A 21,279-nucleotide genomic window follows, 5' to 3' on the forward strand; every position below is an offset into this window, starting at 1 on the left:
CAACTGGGGACGCCCAACCTCGTATTTGTCTTTCCACGGAATTGAGTGACCGATCCAGCTGGGCTACGCTGGTATCGAGAGAGGCAGAGAGGGTAAGATACACCCATGCTAGGTCTCTGACTTTTTTGTGCACAGCTAAAGAATTAGAGCTCTGTAACTAGATGTCATTGTATCAAGATATCATCGTGTTAGATGGTAACAGATATCTTTGTATTGGATTGTAACGTAACTTGTTAACACCTGTACTTTGCTAGCATATCAGAAGTAGACAATAGCCTTTTGTAACCGCACGCTTATAACTGTAGCTTAAATAAACTTGTAACTAGTTAAGCTCTGAGCCTGACCCTGTTATCCTTTTGTCACTGCAACACAGCCGGCACAACAAAAAGAACTTTAACCGTTTGGTTACTACAGCCTGGCCGTAGGTGAGAGTGCTAGGAGCTGCCTGCTCTAACAGTAAAGAACTGGGTTGCTTAGGACCCAGGGGAGTACCTCACCGCACATTACCTGGCCACCGGCTAACAGAATTGGTGCAGCGAGCAGGGTACACATCCAGCAATCCGTGGCACCAGCGGTGGAGACGATGGACTGGATGGCATTCCTAAGGGGATGCTTAGGTGTAACAGAGGTCAGCAAGGTAGTCAGGAGGGTGATGAGGAGTTGAGGTGCCATGCTGTCATCTGGGTTGAAGGCAGCTACAACACAACTAGGCCTATAGCAATTACTAAGAGTCTATTAGTATTAATATGGCATCTAGCAGCATGCATATATTATATACATTAAAGTTCTTTGGTGTGTACTGATGTTACAGGTGGCCATTGCCTTGCTTCCTCCCAGGGAGGTGTGTATTCCAGGTGGTTTCTTCTTTTTCTGGAGAGAAAACACAAGGTCAGCTGGTCTTGGATGTGATCCAAGCCTCGGTAATGGTTATTGGTTCCCTTTTAGAGTCTAAAGCAGTTCACACCCCCCACCTTTTCATGAGTGCAGTACATGAGTCTGTGTTCCCAGACTAGGGTGTTTAATTACAACAGTATCTCCAGGATTAGATTTGGAGTCCTTGAGTGGCGGAACTGGTTTAAACTTTCGTGGAACTGAGTGTCTTGCTTGTAATTCCTCGGAGTGGAAGCCATCGCGTGCGAGGAAGCTCCAAGGTTAAGCTGGGCCCTTCTGTCCCGTCCTCCTAGCCAAGCTGGTGTGGGTAGAGGTAACCGGTTTGAACTTTCTGAATTAGACCATAATTCCCATCTGCCTTCCTGTCTAATGGTTCTCTGTCTGAGTGTCAGCAAGGGATGGGTGGGTCTCAAAGTATGCAGTCCTGGCCCAACAAGGAGGAGTTTGTGCTGTAATTAACCAATCTTACTGCTTTTAGGTAAACACTCAGAACAGATTAAACAGGATGTATCTGCCATCAAAGATGCAGTTAAAATCTTACATGCTGTAACTATCTCATGGTTAAAATGGTTAGCTCAACAATTAGAATTTTCTCTTACTCCATTCCTGCATTCCATTGTAACCACTATTTTGATTGTTCTTATCATAGTAGTTGTGTTTTGCATAACACTGTGCATCGTTAGGAGACTGATGTGGCTATCTCCTCCACGCAAATCCGATACATGGAGCTGACAAGTAATCCTAGCCAGTTCCGCGATTTCCCACATACTGATCGGATCATTGGGTACTTTTAGACTTCCTCCAAGGAGGGCAAGAGGTGCTGGCATCACCACCACCTTGCGTTCTGGGATGTAGTGTGGTGCATCAGGGGGTGGAATGTAGCCAGACAAAATCTCCCCCTTATAAGCCAGCTTGCTCGCTTCCCCCCTCCCCACTGAGAAGCACACAGGGCATGGAAACGGCTGCTGACAGCACAGTCTTTGATGCCCTCATTGAGGCCCAGATGTGCTAGCTCATCGTGACCCTGAGAAGCAGAAAGTACAGATAGAAGGCTAACAGGCCAAACTATCAACATGGGGGGGGGACCCTCAAGAAATCACCCCAGCTGGCATTGATCGATATGATTCACACACACAACCATCCCAGAAGGAGAAGTGCCCCGCCCACACAAACAGAATGTCCTGTACTCTCAATTGCTTATCTCCTGTCTTACAAGTGCAAATTAAGTAAGAAATGCCCTTGTAACAAAATGGCGTCACAAAAGACATACCAGTATGATCTGGCACCTTAGATAAGAAAGAGAATACATAACCCAAAAAGGGGTATAAAAGGTGGGTCCAGCAGAACTCTGAGTGCATTCCACCAACTACCTGCTGGTCGGGTCAGGTGATTGCCTCCCAAGGTCCACAGCTGGGGACGCCCAACCTCATATTCGTCTTTCCGCGGAATTGAGTGACCGATCCGGCTGGGCTACGCTGGTATCGAGAGACGCAGAGAGGGTAAGATACACCCATGCTAGGTCTCCGACTTTTTTGTGCACAGCTAAAGAATTAGAGCTCTGTAACTAGATGTCATTGTATCAAGATATCATTGTGTTAGATGGTAACAGATATCTTTGTATTGGATTGTAACGTAACTTGTTAACACCTGTACTTTGCTAGCATATAAGAAGTAGACAATAGCCTTTTGTAACCGCACGCTTATAACTGTAGCTTTAATAAACTTGTAACTAGTTAAGCTCTGAGCCTGACCCTGTTATCCTTTTGTCACTGCAACACAGCCGGCACAACAAAAAGAACTTTAACCGTTTGGTTACTACAGCCTGGCCGTAGGTGAGAGTGCTAGGAGCTGCCTGCTCTAACAGTAAAGAACTGGGTTGCTTAGGACCCAGGGGAGTACCTCACCGCACATTACCCGGCCACCGGTTAACACCTATGGATGTACCTTCCAGTTCTAGTATTCTGTGATTCTGTGGTAGGAACGAGGGACATGGGAGATCAAATGCAATTGGGATCAGCTACAAGAACAAAGGTGGAGAGGATGGTGAACTGAAGACGTGGAGAAAGGGTAGCTCAAGCATCTGGAGAATGAAGGTAGGTGAGGCAGAAAGAAGGAGCTAAAAATCAGATTTTGGTAATCAGTGAATTAAAGCAAATGGCAATGCTGAATCCATTGAAGTTGGTGAACATCAGAGTCTTTGGAAGATGGGAAGCAGAATAATGCTCATTTGCTGGAACAGTTATAGTAGGTCACCAAATAATACACAAATATCTTATCCAGGTTCCTAGATTTTTGAATTTGGATAGTTCCGAAACAGTTAGAAAATCTTCTCATTATGGCCACATTTACACTAGCCCCTTCCTTTCAGAAGGGGCATGGGAATGAGAGAGTTGGGAAGATGCTAATGAGTCACTGCCATGAATATGCAGTGCTTCATTAGCATAATGGCAGCTGCGCATGATTCAGAAGTACCGCTTTTGAATTGTGCACCACCTGTGTAGAAGGGGGCCTTTTGAAAGGACACCCCACCCGGAATGTTAAAGCCATTTGGTTTTAGGAAGAAGGGGCTTTTGAAGTCCACAGGGTCCTTTCAAAAGGCCCCCATCTACACAGGTGGTGTGCAATTAGAAAGCACCGCTTTCCAATCATGCATGACAACCGTTATGCTAATGAGGTGCTGCATATTCCTGGAAGTGCCTCATTAGCATATTTCCAACTTGCTTATTACCATGCCCCTTCCAAAAGGAGGGGGCTAGCGTAGCCTTGGCCTGTGCGTTATAATACTAGTGGGCCACATTTTATCAGATATTCCTTTCTATGGCAAAACTTCCATTTTCTACATTTACGTGAATGAGGATTGCAGTAGTTGACCCAGCGTAATTTGTAAATTACTATTTTCAGACTATATTAATCCTTCACTTTCTTTTATTTTAAAACCTAAGCATTTCCAAATTTATTACAGAGAACGTTATTTTATATGAAAATTAATTAGAATGAGCTATTCATAGTAATCTGAAATGCATTCCACATTGATTGAAATAATTAGTGTAGGGCTACTCCATATTTACTTAAGATATGAATCTAGAGGGATGTGATAAAATTAATTAGCAGGAGCTAATTAAAGTTAGGATATGAGTTAGGGTTTAATAAATATAATTACAGAGTACAAACGATGGATTCTTAATTAATAGATAGTATTTGCCAAATATTGAAGAGAGATTATCACATTTCAATGAAGGACATGCTATATTCAGCACACCTTCCAGATAGCAGTTACACTACAAACAATGATGTTTAAAGGGGAAGGAGGAGGAGGAAGTGAGAGGTAGACACCAACAAACTACTTTGTTTCAGTTTTCAGTGCACATGTGCGATCAATGAGGAAAAGCATGCCTTCTACAAACTTGTAATTCATGCTTCTCGCATATTGGCCTATGGCCGAGTGGCCTGGGGCTGGATTTCTGAAGGCATTTGTAAAGCTATTTAAGCACCTAAGGATGCAGATAAATACCTACATTCCACTAGCTACCTGTCTGCAAGGTGCCTAAATATCTTGTAAAATCAGGGTCTCTGTCCCCCATTTGTAAAATTGTGATAATAGCCCTTCTCTACTGCACCAAAACAAAGGTTCTACTCTGACACACTTAAATACAGCACTAATGGGAACATACAGGTATGAAAGATACATAGAAATATCCTTATCTGTAATATTTGCCAGACAGGCTTTCTGGCCCTATGATGGCTAGCTTTCTGCATTTGGATTCTGCCTCCTACTACAGGTCAATGTAATCTGTGTAACCTAGGCCCTCTTTGTGCTTAAGAGTCTGAGGGAGGACATTAGAAAGAGAGCTACCAACCTGATAGCAGAAATCAGAATAAGATGGTAATTGGACTATGATACCAACCTATTTTTAACAATCAAGCAGAGGAGAGGAATCAACCCCTGCCTGCTGTTCTCCCCTCCTTCCCACACTCACACATATCACCTCTTTCCAGGGGCTACTGAGGCACTTGGCAACTGTAGGGTTTGTTTTGTTTTGTTTTGTTTTTGGCAGATCACTTAGATGTTGGGTGATGGGAGCACTGTTTCTAATTCCTATATAAAAAAAAAGAAAATGAAATGTACAGTAGACCTACTCTGCTCTAATACTATCATGTTTTTACACATTGTGCAAGTCAACTAGGGGTCACTTATTAGACTTAAAATTTAAATGCATATTCTTACTTGGTTGCTAACTCTGCAGAGAGAGAGAGAGAGACAGAAAGAGTCAGAAGGACTCCTGGCCTCTATCTTGGCTTTGTGAGGGGAGTATAGGATCTAATAGATTAAAACAAGGTACAGATATATCTAAGTTCTATATAGTAAATTAGTATATAGTAAATTAGAAAGGGCAGAGTGGGTCAGACTAATGACCCATTTACCCGGTGTTCTGTCTTCCGACAGTGGCCAATGCCAGGTGCTCCAGAATGAATGAACAGAAGAGGCAATCATAAAATGATCCATAGTGCCCCCCACCCCGTGTTCACAGCTGCTGGCAAACAGAGGCTAGGGACACCACCCCTTCCCCATCCTGAGTACTAGCCATTGATGGACCGATCTTGCATGAACTTATTTTTCTGAGCCTTTCCACCATCCCTGGCAAAGACTTCCACAGGTTCTCTGTCAAGAAGTAATTTATTTTGTTTCTTTGAAATCAGCTGCCTATAAATGTAATTGGGTCCTTGTGTTATGTTCATGGAGTATATATTTCTTTATTCAGTTTTTCCACACCATTGCAATGTTGCAGACCTCTAGCATACCTTCTTTGCCATTTTATCATTTGCTTTCGAAGATAAGACATCCTAGTCTTTTAAATATCTCTTCATATGGAAGTTGTTCCCTACCCCAATCATGTTTGTTGCTCTTCTCTGTATCTTTTCCAAATTCAATACATCTTTTTACATGGGATGACCAGATATGCAGTATTCAGCATGTGGACATGCCATGACTCATAGGCCATGTCTACACTAGCCCCAAACTTCGAAATGGCCATGCAAATGGCCATTTTAAAGTTTACTAATGAAGCACTGAAATACATATTCAGCACCTCATTAACATGCGGGCGGCTGCGGCACTTTGAAATTGACGCAGCTTGCCGCTGCGTGGCTCATTCAGACGGGGCTCCTTTTCGAAAGGACGCTGCCTGCTTCGAAGTCCCCTTATTCCCATCTGCTCATAGGAATAAGGGGACTTCGAAGTAGCTGGGGTCCTTTCGAAAAGGAGCCCCGTCTGAATGAGCTGTGCGGCAGCGAGCCGCGTCAATTTCGAAGTGCCACGGCCGCCCACATGCTAACGAGGCGCTGAATATGTATTTCAGTGCTTCATTAGTAAATTTCGAAATGGCCATTTGCATGGCCATTTCGAAGTTTGGGGCTAGTGTAGCCATAGCCATACAGCGGTAATATGATAGTTTCTTTCTTATTATCCATTCCTTTCCTAATGATTCCCAGTATCCTGCTAGCTTTTTAGACTGCCTCTGCACACTGAGCAGATGTTTTCACAGACTATCCACAATGATTCTAAGATCACTTTCTTGAGTGGTACCAGCTAATTTAGACCCCATCATTTTGTATGTGGAGTTGGTATTATATTTTTCTATGTGCATTATTTTGCATTTATCAACCTTAAATTCCACCTGCTACGGTGTTTGCCTATCACCCAGTTTTATGAGATCCATTTGTAACTATTTGCAGTCAGCTTTGAATTTGACAAATTTGAGTAAATTTGTAACGTCTGAAAATTTTGCCCCCTCAGTTTACCCTTTTTTGAGATCATGTATGAACAAGTTGAACAACACTTGTCCCAATGCAGATTGTTCTTTTCCCTATCTTTTAAGTGAAGTACCTGACAATCTTTTCGTAATCATCTAATGAACTTTCACAGAGAGGTAGCTGTGTTAGTCTGTATCTGCACAAAACAAAAAAGCAGCCCTTTAGCACTTTTAAGACTAACAAAATAATTTATTAGGTGATGAGCTTTCAAGGCACAGACCCACTTCTTCAGATCTTGAATGACAGGCCTCTTCTTATCTTAATCACACTGCCTTCCTCCCTGACCCAAAGACAAAGCTGAGAGCAGCACAAGCTATGTTGTTAAGAGTTGCCTCTGGGGATAGAACATGTGGTTTCAGCAAACCTCAAGTCTGAAATACAGATGTTCAAAATTGGGGGAGGGGAGAAGGTACAGTACTCCCTAGTGCCCCCCGCCCCCTGCACTGTGCTGCCACTCATGGAGAATGAAAGTTGCACCATTTATTCTCTTCCTAAATCTAACCCTTGTTTAGCCAAACAACAAATTGCCCTTATTGCCAGAGACAGAGGAGGATTAAGGTCTCCTGGGGCTCTGGGACAGGGCATTAGGGAGATCTGGTGCTGTAATGCTCACCTCATCCCACCCTTTCTGTCCCCATTCCCCACCTGCAATGCCTCCTAAGACCCTAAAACATTCTGCCTCACTTTCCCCATCACTCTTCCTCTATTTCACTCATGGTCTTGCTCCATTCTGGCCCCTGCCCCACTGTGACCCCAAGACCCAAGCAGGTCTGTCCCCTCACCATGTTCCTGGGGCCACAGGGGGAATGACAGCTCCTTCAGTCCTGAGGCCACACTTCTGCTGAGGACCCAGGTTAGGACACTCGGGCTTCCTCTACCTGCCCCGTGACTTCTTCCAAGGTTCTGGTCTTCCACTGACCTGTAGTGGAATTTCTGCTGAAGGCCTTGGATATGGCTCCCATGGGCCCATTGGATAATTAGCCACTGATCAAAGATACTGGGTACCTGTAGCTCTCATGAATTCAGGTGCTGCAGTTGTGCCATTTTTTTTTTAATTCCTTCAGCTTTGGCACCTCTTTTCCCTTTGTGAATCCCAACAGCAAACTGTCCTGCTGGTGTGAAAATTTAGTGATGTAAATGTCCAACAACTGCCTGTTGCAACAAGCGGGTCTCAGTTAGCCAAAGGAGCCCATCATCTGAGCTACCGATGGAAAGCATGCTGACAAGCCAACCAGGGGAGGTGGTGACTCATTGCATCTCATGGGCATCTTTTGCACTACTATATTGCAAATACTTCCTTTTAAAGCCTGTACAGATGTGACTTTTAAGTTACTAGCAAGATTCCACCTTCCTCATACAGTCTTGTAAGTATCGCTGTAAAACGTAAGGCTTTAAACTTGCAGCATTCTTAATAGCTCAGTTATTTGGCTCCTTAAATATAATTTATAACAACCAGAGATTCCAATGGGCATTGTACAATTGCTATAGGTATAATGTAATAGCAACCCCAGTCATATTAGGGATGCTGCAATATTGTATAGATGCGTAATTCATAATAACACAATTATGTAAACTAACAGTGTATCTTTTATTTCATCAAAACGTCTCAAAGCTCTTTATGCAACATAACTGCTCTCCCATTGAAGCCAATGGCAAAATTCCCCTCAGCTTCAGCCAGAGCAAAAGTGGCCCCAAAGGTCAGGTTTTGGCTGACTCTGAAGAGGCATGCCAGGAAAAGAGAACATGGAAGGGCTCTTTCCTTGCATTCAGAGGACTGCAGGCTCAGCTGGAAGCAATTAAACACTTTCTGTTGGAGGATTACAAACACCTGGATGGTTATTGCTGGGCTAATGATACAATTAGAAGTAACTGGGAGGCTACAACAGGGGAAAAACAAAAGGAGAACAGCTAGAGGGTGAGCTGTGCAGAGGAGTTGAACAGAAGTTTTTTTCCAGCAGAAAGGCTGTGTTGTGTTCTCTTTGTTGGGAAGCAAAGGTACATGTGATGGAAGAGGAAGCACAGGGGTAAGCTTGGCAATTAGGCACACTGAAAAGCTGAAGAAGCACCCTCTATGCCCCCATATTCCTAGGCCAGAGTAGCTGCATCCCTTTTTTTGCTGTTGTCATTGCATGTAGTATGGGAAGCTGCATGTTGTTTGAGGTAGGGGAGGGAAAGCGCATGTAGTGGTTGGTGAAAATTGGGAAGAATGTGTTCCCCTCCACAGCACAGCTCACGTAAGGGACTGACTACAGTGTGGTTGAAAAGTCCCCTTTCAGACAGCCATATGGTTGCATTTGCTCTACTCAAGGTACAGGTCTGGAAACAACAGAAGAACATGGCTACCCAGGGGTTCTGGGAGGTTTGCACTCAGGTGGCTAACCGCAGCTGCTACCTGCATTATTCTCTGCCACGCAGGCATGTTCAGTGCAGTAAATGGAGCAGAGGTAGCGAGCGCCTGCCTGCCTGCACAGTAAGGGGCTGTAGGGGTCAGACCTGCAGTATAAATGTACCCTAAGAGTCACTGCAGTGGCACAGGGAAACTTTCTGTTTTGAGAGACCAAAGACACCTGCAGAGCCTGTGCTCTTTATTGCACCCGTTTGTGCTTTTATGAGCAGTTGGATAGCCCTCCATCTCTGCATACAAGGCGTGCAATTCTACCTGGCCTTGGCACAGACATTGCAATAGGAAAGGGTGTAGGGGAGAATCCTCACACTCACCCATTCCCTCTATTCTAAAAGAATATATATCAAGGCTGGGTAGAAAGAGGTCCTACTAGACTGGAGCAGAGCAGCCATTAAGTGGGACTTTCACCTCAGAGTCAGTGGAAGTGGTGGAGGGATGAGTAGATGGGTGAAAGAAAAGGAAAGAGAGAGAGAGAGAGCCTGGAATCAGTTTTCAGACTCAGGAAGCAGTCCACCCCAACCCTCGTAACTAATAATCACTTAAAAGCATATAAGAAGAAAACACATGAGGAAAAACACCACATGATACACTTAAAATGTATAGAAGGTGGAAAGCAGAACACATCGTTTATCTATGAATTTATTGCTTGAGCCCATTAAATGCTCTGTCATGGTGTCAAAGAGGGAAAATACATATGGAGAGAGTTTAGGAATATCTGCAAAGATCATAATGCAGAACACACTTCACCTTTCCATTGTTTTTCTTTTTCATCTTCCTTTGAGCCCACAGTAATACATGCTTGGATCTTTTGCTCCCTGTTCCCTAGTGTAAAGCATCCCTGATGGTGGCGTTGCTGCAGTTTGTCTCTCTCTTTTTTTTTCAGCAGCTCCTTTATATGTATGAAGACTCATCCAGCCACACACCTATTTTCTCCTGCCATCCTCTCTGCATAGTTTATTTCTTTCCAGAGTTGCTACTCATCAGTGCTTTATCACAGAATTATCTCACCAGAGAGACTCTAGCTAAAATATATTGTCTCTACAGAGCAAACTTGTCAAAATACCATATGGTTCCTCCTTGTCAGTGAAACCTTGATAATGTACATTTAAAATTTGTCTGTGCATGGGAGATGCCTGAGTGCAATATTCACAGCACATACCAATTGCCTCCATAGTTATTGCAACACAGGCCAAAAAGAAATGAAGGTACATCACAGGGGAGGTGCACTTGCGAGTAGAGCAGAGGACTGGGAGTTTAAATTCCTGGCGTATATTCCTTGCACATCCTCAGACCTTGTGTGTGTGATCATGGGCAAATCATCTCATCTCCTCAGGCTTTAACAAATCCTTCTGTGTTGTGCAAATTGTTTTTAAATCACTTCAGAGTAAGAATATTGTATCTACAGTGGCCCAAATTCAGCAGAAATGGCAAAGGGGAATATAAAGTGTGTCTTGTGCAAGTGGAAGTCATGATGAAACACAAAGGATTCACCCCAGAACCCCCAGACAGCATTTCCATCAAGATTCCAACCATGGATACATTAGTGTGTTTCACCAGCGGAAATGTAAGAGTGTTGCATGGTTTGCTTGGCACGTCCCTGCTGGGAAAGGGTTATTAAGTGGGACATGCTGACTTACCAAGGCAGGTGATTTGTTACCCCCTCTGGCCCTAGGAACACCACTGGAACGTTGCAGTTCCTGTGTAACCAACCACATTGGCCAAGCAGGTTTAAGATGATCTTTGTTTTGCCCTTTGTTAGTAAAGTCAAAGCTTAGGAAGGAGTTGATTTCCTACATTACTCACAACATGCACAGAGTAGGTTAGGAAAGGCATATGCTGACTGGGCGCCCCCTGGGAAGAGTTGCTGAATCAGCTGATTTCTTACCCATTCTGTTCATGACCCGGCCTGTGTTAACACCACAGCTTTTGGGCTGCACTGGTTTGTTATGTTAACCCTTTGAGTAAATGTGTCACCACTAATCATCACCACCCTCTGGTTGCATTACCCCCCCGCACCAAATATCAGTTGATGATTTAAATATGATCTCTGTGCTGTTGCTGAAGCCAACAAATCTTCTAGTCTGGAACACTGATTAGTCTTTACAATCCCCTTATTGGGCATATGCATATAGAGGCTAGGAATTTAAGAGGAATAGATATTATCTAGGTGGGAAGAATATCCAGAGTTATAATAGAAAATAGCTTGAGAAGGGATAAATCGTTACTCTTCTGCATATAAGCCAACCTCTAACCACTGGGGTTAGGAGGAAACGTACACTGGAGCTGAATGTCCCAGAACAGTCTAAGGGCTTCTGCACCTTCCTTGAATTAGCGGAGCATCTTCTGACTGTGATCAATGGCTGGATGCCCTCCTGAGCCTATCTGGCTGACTATTCCTATACTTCCACTTCATCAGTGCAGAATTCTGCAGGAGGATTTACACCAGCTCCAGGCTAAGTCTTATAGTCATTCAACACTTAGATTATAAGGACTCCACTTGATCAGTCTGGGGGTTGGGGGTTCCTGTGCCTTGAAAAAAGCTTTCTGGCCTTCCATTCACACAACAAGGATTAATTGTAGAGGCATTCAGCACTGCAACTATTCCCGTATAGCTCTTATGGAGGAATCATTTTCATTACAAAGGTCTGAAGAGAATTAGACATATGTAAGGAACAACAACAACAGCAAAAAGCCTGAGGTGGAATTTTCTTTTGAACAACAACCTTTGAATATTGAAAAACAACAAAATCTATGTGTCTGTTTGAAAGTAAAAGCCATATTGGTTCATGTGAGACTAGCTATACAATTAGCTTTCACATGTTGTCAGAATTTCTACCATCTCTCAGATAACTAAATCTACATTCTATTGAAAATTGCTGCTGTTCAGGGTTTGAGATCTCAGCAAGGATGAGGTGTCTTTGTTATGTTTGAAGATTATTTTTAGTCAATGCTCATTAGAAAATTTCCCAGGTGCTCATGCTTTTTGTTTTTTTAAAAAAAAAAGCAGAAGAATGGACAAGTATAGGTGTCAGCAACTTTTCCAAGGTGGAGTGCCAACATTTGACCTTTTGACCTCTATGTACAGCCCAGGTGCTGGTGATACTTTTCCTGCTTAAAACAGCTTCATTAATAAATAAACTAAGATGCAGAGCTTCACCATTTAGGTGGTGGTTGGTAGCAGTAGTTGTCTTTTGTTAATCCACAGGCAGCATGGCTCTGAGCAAGCTCCCAGCTGCATGGGAGAGGAGGAATGGTGCTGAGGTCCTGCCTCACATGCTGATGAAAATCAGCTTACATGCTACTCTTGTTACCTTTGCTGGGGGTTGCAGAACCTGGGCTAATAGGACACTGGGTTGGGATTCTGGAAACCTGGGTTTAATTCTCAGGGCATCTACACTTCTGTATGACCTTGGGCAAGTACTTAATCAGTCTTTTACCTTAGATGCCCCTCTGTAAAATGGAGATAATCTGGCCTGGAATATGTGAAAAGATCCTGTGTTGTGATGTGTAAAGACAGACAGCTGCGTCTATGTAGATTATGCAACACAGTTGCGACCATAGTAATCCCCGACTGCCTGGAGGTCATTCTGTATCCTCAAGCAACAAGGTAATGGCAAAGGTGCAAGGAAAGGACAGGTTGGAGCATTGTTAGTGCCTTGCATTCACCCTACCCTGGAAGCATAGTCTCAAGTGCAGCTCTGTGCCATCTCCTGTGCACCACAGGAGCAGAAATGCCACCATCTTTTCCCAAATGTTGCCTGACATGTCAATAAGGGGACCCATTCACATGGGTCTGGAATGTCAGTCAGACCATATCAACCAGGGACAGGGTGGAGATCATCAAGCAACCTCTCAGCCTGTATGCAAGAATGAAGTAGTGGAGCCTGCTCTGAACTGCAGCATGAGATTACATATGACTCTCATGATTTGAATCTTCCATGCTGGAGACAGAGATCCCTCTGCTTCTCAGCAGTACCCCTCCATCCTGATAAGGGGCTTCAGCCTGGCATTTAGTCTTATGCATGGTCGTACATCCCCTGTGATGGGAATTGGCAGAGGATAAGCAAAGACCACCAGATATGCCCTCCGTTCTCCTTGTCATTATCCAAAGCTTCAGTGTGGATTCTCCCAAATTTCTTACTGTCTGTCCCATGGGAACATTTCCTTGGCCTTCAACTCATTCAAGAGCCCTATGGTGACCTTTCCCAATCTCTATTAACAGCTTTCTGAAAAGTAAGTTCTTGTTGCTGCGGCAAGTGGAGACAAAATCAGAAGCCCAAATATAATGGGGATTCAGGACATCTTTGATCCTGGAGTCACTGTATTGAAACGAATTTTCTCTGTCTGCAAGGAAAGGCTGGAAGGGCTTCTGTGTATTATGTAACATGCGCGCGCGCACACACACACACACACACACACATAGAGGGAGACAACTTTTAAAGCTTAAGTACCAAAAATCCTCACTTGGACACTCAAAAGACCACTAAAGGCCTAAAAGGTTATAACTATCCATTGTGTTCCCCAATATGGAACTTTGCCAACAGTGCTGTCCTTAAGAGTTTTAGTGCCCTATGCAGCTGAGCAGCTGCACCCTCCAGCCTCTGTGAAGGGGAGATGGGTGGGAGGAAGCCCCTCCATGGAGCAGGGCCATACTCTGAGCATCGAGGGCAGGTTTAGATCTTGGCTACTACATGCCTAAATGACTTCTGCAAATGAGATTTAGGCTCCATTAAAATCCAGGTTTCAGTTCCTGGAGACGAGTGATTAAGTCACTACTCACAAATACATACAACTACATTTCTAGCCCTCACAGTTGCAAGATGAGGCTTGGACAGGTAACACAGGTGTTCCCTAAAGACTCAAAAATCAGAAAAGCAATAGAAAGAATCCCAAATTCATTATATTTTTAAAATCTCATAATTGCTGTCACTTGAATCATAACTTTTGAATGTTAAGCTAATTTTTCACTTGTATTTGAATACTGGGCCTGTCATCCGTGAAGTGCTTTAGAATATTTCATGCTGAAGGGTCCCAGGTGAAATCATTACTGTATTTAACATGTGAGTAAAATCATCTAATAAAAAGGCTGCTGGGGAGGTGTAGTATTTGAGGTAAACCTGTGTTTACTTGCATCCTGGCTTGCCTGCTCAGCTAACAAACACACACAGAAAATCCAAATGTTAACAAGAAAACAGCAGCTAAATGAAGCAGTAAGACAACATATGCACAGAGTCCTTATTCTTCATTTTTTCAGTTATCTTCATTATCAGTCTACTAAGCATGGCAGAAGACCAGACATGTACGAACTTGTCACTGTGAAACCACCAGTTTTGTTCAGCACTAGCTGGTTTGGATTTCACTGAAATGATTGCTCCACAAAAAAGAAAATCTGATAATATATCTCAGTCAGAGCTTGGTGCCTTCATTTGCTTTCACGTACCAAGTGGTATTTGTTTTAAAAAGTGTAGCCCTTCTGCTGGGTGGACCCAGCAGCAATCAGGGTGGGTTCAATACTGAGGGGTTCCTTTCTACTGGTACAACACAGAACCAGACTGACCCTCACCCAGTAATCTTGGAAATTCACACACCACCCTTGGGCTCCTCTGAGAGACAATTCTTGCCCACTCACAAGCACAGAATCTAATTGTAGAAAGGAAATTCGTAATAAAACAAGGGAAGTGATTTGGGAAAATGCCACAAACAGGATTCATGAACATGAATCATGAGCAGAAGACATACCCCAACTAGGTTAAGCAGTATCCCTTTCTCCCTCAGGTTCTTAAGTCCAACACCCCAAAAGTCCCTTTCGCATTCCCAACTTTTCTCTGCACCCTGCTCACAGCTGTTGTCCTTGGTCAGTGCAGAGCCAGACTTCAGAGGTGCATCTGCAGGGTTTACCTTCCACCCAAGGGCTAAAGAGATGGCTTTCTCACTCCACTGCTCTGGCTCTTGCTCGCTGCACCTCTCTTCCAGCCACCCTTCCAGCCACCTGCTTGTCACTCCTCTTGCTGCTCCTGCCACCCACCTGCTCACTGTTCTCACAGTGCCTCTCCACCTTCTGGCCACTTGATGCTTCTCCGCCACGGCCTTGCTGGCCTCTTGTTGCATTTCTCTGCCTTACCAGCCACTGGTTCACCTGCAGACTGTCAGTCACCTTCTGCTGCCCCCTGCCTTTCTGCTGTGACCTCTCCACCTTGGTGTCTTTGTAATGATCAGCTCTTTGCAGGCTGGGCAGAAACACTGCCCTATATCAAGTGATTTCAGCGCTTAGTGATTTTTAGCTTTTCGCAGGCAGAACACAGTACCTGAATGATTTCCGCTCCAATTAAGCATTTAAAATAACAAAGAGGGTCCTAATGAAGCTTATTTAGCCCTTTCTTTGAAGAGAGAGGTCCAAGGGCAGCAGGAAACAGGTAAAACCAGACCAGGGGGAGAGCCCATACGCTTCATACTTTCACAGGCTTATTCCATTTGAGATCCTGGCCTAGTGAGATCCTTTCAGTTGAGGGTGACCCTCTTAATTTGGGCAGATTAGACAGTCTCGCTTCCCTGTATTCATACAACAATGCCAACAAAATGATAACAGCATTTCACTTTCACTACCTCTGCATTCAGTACTAAAGCGGTTTGTAACCCAACACCAATCAAAGTTCTTTTTGCTGAGCAATGCTACTCAATTTGCTGGATAGATAAGCAGAGTAGATGTGTTTCTGTACCTACAGCTTCCCAGACAGCTGTTGGGAGGATCCAGTCAGTTTATTTAGACCATGCTTACAAAGCAACTTCTGAGCATGTCTAATGTGAATTTGTTAAGATTTTAATAATATTTTAAAGAAGTTCCACTTCCACACACTGGGTATGTCTACACTGTAGTGGTGGTTGGCCTGTCACCCATGATATGTCTATATTGCACCTATGGGTGGCCTGTCAGCTGCCTGGGCTAGAAGAAGGGTGTTAATTGCAGTGGAGATGTGCCCATAATGCCCATCTTCTTGGTGTATGGTATCTTCCCCAAGTCCCAGCAGCTCTTCCATCCCTAGTCTTACAAATGGCCATCTTGACCATAGCCAGGAGGAGGTTTACAAGGAGGTCCCGTGACCTGTGGGACCAAGGTCTTTTAAGTTTCCAAGTGAAGATTCCTTAAAAGCAGATAATAATAGCGTTCAATATTTGCTATGCAATATTAGTGAGCACCCATGTGGACACTTTTGGGTTCTCAATAACCTGTTTATAGACTATACTCAAACACACAAGGCCTAGTCAAGTACATATGCACACCTGCTTTGTTTCAATGTGGTGGTTTTTACAAAAGAAAGCAGAGAGGTCTACTAACGCAGTGCTCCTGAAACTATGTTCTGCAGAACTCTGGTGCTCCATGAACAACTCACAGGTGAGCCATGAGCACTTATTGATATCATACCCTGGTGGTGTAGATATTCTGTTATTAAAACCAAATACAATGTTACTTCTTCATCGCTATGATACCTGATTAAAATTCTTCATTTTGTTTTTGCTGTATATGTTACTGTTTTGTTTAGTTTTTTAAGAAAAAAATTATAGATGTTCCACATAAAAATGTTTTGTTTGGTGTCCCATGGTCGGAAAGATTAAGAAACACTGTACTAGAGTATGTCCAAACTATTGAAGGGGACATTATCCAGTTCCTCTGTACTACACATAGGTCCAGGTACTCTGTGTCTGTTGCCTGGGCAGTTTGTACAAATGGTAAATGGTTAACTGAAACTCATATTGCAGCATCCTTCCCAAAAGGATCCTAATCTCATTAATCAAAGGCAATAGTGCACACATGGGAAAACTGGGTCCTCGCTTTCAGTGGCTTCCTATTATTGTGTTTTCATTTTATAATAAATTTCAAAATCCAGGTTCTTCCCACTCTTGCTCCCCCATTGTGAGGAAAATTATTGGAAGACAGTCACAAATCAAACATTTACTGTGATGCATGAGGAAGTCATTCATCTGAATGAGCTGCAGGTTTCAGAGACTAAAGGCAATATTTGAAATTAAAAGATTCTTAAGTACAGATTTTTAAGTACTATATAAGCAAATACCCAACCATCATGCAACATTATGGCTGCCAAATTCAATTAAGTAAAAATATCTGTGTTAATCTATCCATATTAATTATGAGTATGATTTTATATGCCTGATTATGTACATAATAGCAGTGTGTATGTGTATTTGGTGGGTCCCGTACTTTTGGGGGGATTATTTGCCACAGGGGCTCACAGCCGCTAGCTCTCTGAGGCTACGTCTACACGTGCACCCAACTTCGAAATAGCTTATTTCGATGTTGCGACATCGAAATAGTCTATTTCGATGAATAACGTCTACACGTCCTCCAGGGCCGGCAACGTCGATGTTCAACTTCGACGTTGCTCAGCCCAACATCGAAATAGGCACAGCGAGGGAACGTCTACACGGCAAAGTAGCACACATCGAAATAAGGGAGCCAGGCACAGCTGCAGACAGGGTCACGGGGCGGACTCAACAGCAAGTCGCTCCCTTAAAGGGCCCCTCCCAGACACACTTTCATTAAACAGTGCAAGATACACAGAGCCAACAACTAGTTGCAGACCCTGTATATGCAGCACGGACCCCCAGCTGCAGCAGCAGCAGCCAGAAGCCCTGGGCTAAGGGCTGCTGCCCACGGTGACCACAGAGCCCCGCAAGGGCTGGAGAGAGAGTATCTCTCGACCCCCCAGCTGATGGCCGCCATGGAGGACCCCGCTATTTCGATGTTGCGGGACGCGGATCGTCTACACGTCCCTACTTCGATGTTGAACGTCGAAGTAGGGCGCTATTCCCATCCGCTCATGGGGTTAGCGACTTCGACGTCTCGTCGCCTAACGTCGATTTCAACTTCGAAATAGCGCCCAACACGTGTAGACGTGACGGGCGCTATTTCGAAGTTACTGCTGCTACTTTGAAGTAGCGTGCACGTGTAGACGCAGCCTGAGTGAGCTACGCTCATCGTCAACCAGCATAGGGAAAAACAGAGAAGACTAAACTCCTTAGTTTCTACTTGCTTACCAAGTGATTCAGGCAAGACAAACACCTCCACCAGCTCAGTGCTCCTCTCATTCTGTATAGAGCATGAGGGACACCAGAAGAGCCAAGGCCCTCCCTCTACTCTAGGCTCCAGCCCAGGGACCCTGTGATAGCAGCTGCCAACAATGTCTCAAGTTTCAGACAGTAAAGATTCCCTGGTCCACTTCTTCACAGCACTCCCAAGCACCCTCCTTACTGCAGGGTACCTTCCCTCCCTCTGGTACCTACTAGCACTTGCTGCTCTCAGACTCTCTCCACAGCTCCTTATCTCCTTCACTTCTCACCCAGCTTCGAGCCAGTAGAAGAGAAGCCTTTTTACAGCCAGTCTCAGCTCGTTCCTTGTTGGCTCCAGCTGTTCTGCTTAACATAGCTATCTTGAATCTGTTAATTGGCCCCAGGTGTTTTAATTGGCTTAATTCCCTCAGTCGCTTCTAGCAGGTTCTTGCTGGTTCTGGATCAGCGCTTGCTAGTTTATTCTGGGAACAGGGACTTGTTCAAACTAGGACTAACTTATCTCCCCTCTACCACTCTTCTGTAGATCACCTACTGATTCTTGCATACCCCATCCATGGTCCAACAAGTCACGGGACCTCCTTGTCAACCTCCTCCTGGCTATGGCCAAGATGGCGATTTATAAGACTAATGATGGAAGGGTGGCTGGAGCTGTGGGGAAGACTGTGACTGTGGGGCTTAATTTCGTTCCTGTATCCATTCATGCATCTGGGCAGATTTCCTCTGGGCAGCATCCACCAGCTCCCTCAACTCCTTCAGGGGCTCTCTGCCCTGCGTCCCCTTCTGGCTCCCTGCCCTGCGTCCCCTTCTGGCTCCCTTGTTTCAACCCTCCGACCTCCACACCTGTCCCTATTTTCTTTTTAGTTGTCCCCCATAATACTTGGGTTCCCAAACCCAGTGGATCCCCCCGATGGGGGGATCCTTTAACTGTAGCCAGATTGGAGCCCGTCCACTACTCATGTCCCAATAGATAACTCTTCTGTAGCCCTCTGGCCTGACTCTGTGACAGATAGATAGATAGATAGATAGAGAATGTTACTAAAGTGTTAAATTCCAATTTCCTGCCTTTTTGTGTTTGTCACTACAACCTTAAATAACGTTGACAAAGGTGTTTTTGCATTCCATTATCTCTCTGTATCAAGCTATCCATAATGGTCTGAAATTTATGAATTTTCACAAGAATCCATCAATCATGAGTTCATATGACATAACACAGAATCAAAACACAGTGGATCAATTCAAGCTATAACATATATTATATCAAGCAATTGCCACGAAGCAATAAATCAAACTCAGTTGTGTATATGACTGTTACTATTAAACTAGCCCCAGTTAACTATTGGTAAGAGGTATGCTATTCTCAGAAATTTCATACCATAGCAACTTGAGTTTCACTTGGAATTTTGGGATCTAGTCCCAAAACACAAAGAACAGTTCAGCCAAAATCACCAAAAGTAACCTTGTTTTGTATCAAAACCTCAAAAATCTGTAAATTTCACATGGCTTGGCTGTGGAATTATAAACCACCCAGGTTTGCTAAATATTAGAGATATTAGAGACAAACCTTGTTTAGAGAAAAGCATTGGTCATGTCCTTGTCCAACCAATAGGTGGCATCAGTGAGGGAGCCAAGACCTTCTTACCTTTCTACCATAAATGTCGCCTCTGCTTCTCATCCCAGATCTCTGTTACCCCTCCAAGCCAGTGCTGACTTCTCTTCAGCTACAGTACCACAAAAGTTTACATTGCATTCACTTCAGTTTCTCCCCCTTGGATGAGAGCAGTTTTTGTATTGTGCTCATAAAAGCAGCTAACTCTGACAGCTCTGGAATCTACAGTCCTATACCTACAGAAAGAGGCAGCAGGCAGAATGCAAACAGCTTCACAACTGCCCCACCAGTGTTTCCTCATGCTTCAACCCATTCCTGAGTGAACATCTCCTATAGGAGAAACAGGTAGAATTGAGTTTCTGTGCATGTTCCACCCCTTTTCCCTGCTGAACCTCTCAATCTCATTTTGGTGTCAGATTTGTGATGTGGGGACCTACCTGTCTTACAGGAAGGAAACTAAAACCAATATCTTACTTCATATTAGCCACCAAGCAGCTGTCACATAGTAATGCTTTTCACTCACTATGAGCGAAGTAGCTCTAGCTCTCATCTATAAATTCTTTTTTAGTTGCTCATTTCTGTCAAGTTGGTCTAATCTACTTACACCTGGCACATTAATTCTTATCTTTCTCCCTGCAACATTGTAATTATATGTTATTTCCAGCAATAATTAATTCTTTCTCAGGCGGGCTTTTTATAGCTTATAAGTCAAAGTGGGCTGCACCATACTAAATAATTAATTCAGACTGTGTTTTATATCATGACATACACACAGCCCCCGAAATGTAATTGTTGCAGAATTCTTTTGAGAAGAAAGTCCTTGGCTCCCATGGGTTGTACAAACTAGCAAGCACCAATTATGATGATATTTCTTTCAGAACAATTGTAGGTGTGTTAGACACATTCCATCAACAATCTATTTATGGCAATATTTCCAGAAGGTCCTGCAACTAAATTAACCTACAAGAACAGGTAACTGCAGACTACACAAATGAAGTATTTGGCAGTTACTAGTGAGAAATCCTCTCTAAATAAGTAGTACCCTTCAGAAAAGCTGTCGGTAGTTCACATACTTATCCACAGTTGCATGAATTTCTTTGGTCCTTTCACTGGCATCTACCTTCCCGTGGAGAAAGAGGTATTCATAAGACAAAAATTGATAGGACATTGCTGTTACAAAATATACAGGTTGTGGCTTTAATGGACTCAGTCCTCAGTGAAAAAAAATAGTTGTACATGATGGCTCGCCTACAGGATGTGAATGTGGAATATTTTGCACAACATCTAGGTATTACTGCAATATGGTGGAATAATCAATATCAGTGTGATACAGTAATTTCTGGATAGAAAGTAATCAGAAATGGCAGCCTGCAACATAGAGGCGAGGGAGTTCCACTATCCTTATCATATGCCCTAGTAGTTAATGAGATAATGCTTCTAAGTTGAGAGGATCAGAGAATAGAATGTCTACAGTTACCAACTG

The sequence above is a fragment of the Carettochelys insculpta genome, chromosome 3 (genome assembly GCF_033958435.1).
Source record: "Carettochelys insculpta isolate YL-2023 chromosome 3, ASM3395843v1, whole genome shotgun sequence".
NCBI classification, from domain to species: Eukaryota; Metazoa; Chordata; order Testudines; family Carettochelyidae; genus Carettochelys; species Carettochelys insculpta.